Raw genomic sequence first — 621 nt, 5'->3', positions numbered from 1 at the left:
TCGAAAAAACACAACTTGAAGCAAATTTTGTGAACTTGAAATCTCCTGAAAGATTTGAAATCCTGGAATCGAAGATGTGTCCATTAGATGCTACAGGAATTATTATTACTTTGAACTAATTTGCATACAATTTCAAAAGAACTTTTCCATTTCTCTTTCCTAAATCAGCTATCAGCCTACTTGGCCTGCATATGAGAATAACAAACTAGAGTCCCTGTCCAATAAGAAGGCAAAGAGAAAGAGCCGAAGCCTAAGTCTTGAGACAGGACTTTCAGCACCCGGGTGCCCCTACACCCTCCATAAATAGTAAATTCATAAAGAAATGAAAACAAAACAAAGAAATCTGAAACTTTGGGACATCAAACATGATCAAACATTTGATGATCATGCAAAGTTTCTACTACAAATAACATTCGAGGAGTCCTTACCTAAAAATAACAAAATCACTGTTCAAAAGTTTATGTGCACTTTTGAGCAGTGATTTTGCTTTTTTGGTGAGGGCTCCAATCGTCTTTGATCCCTGAAAGTTTTTTTTTCAATTTTTTTATGAATTTACTGTTCATGATGGTGTAGGGAAGCTGTTGCACCTTTCTCGTAAGTCCTAGCACCAGTAACCCCTTG

The sequence above is a fragment of the Triticum aestivum genome, chromosome 7A (genome assembly GCF_018294505.1).
Source record: "Triticum aestivum cultivar Chinese Spring chromosome 7A, IWGSC CS RefSeq v2.1, whole genome shotgun sequence".
NCBI classification, from domain to species: Eukaryota; Viridiplantae; Streptophyta; class Magnoliopsida; order Poales; family Poaceae; genus Triticum; species Triticum aestivum.
Note: the sequence above shows the minus strand (reverse complement) of the source record.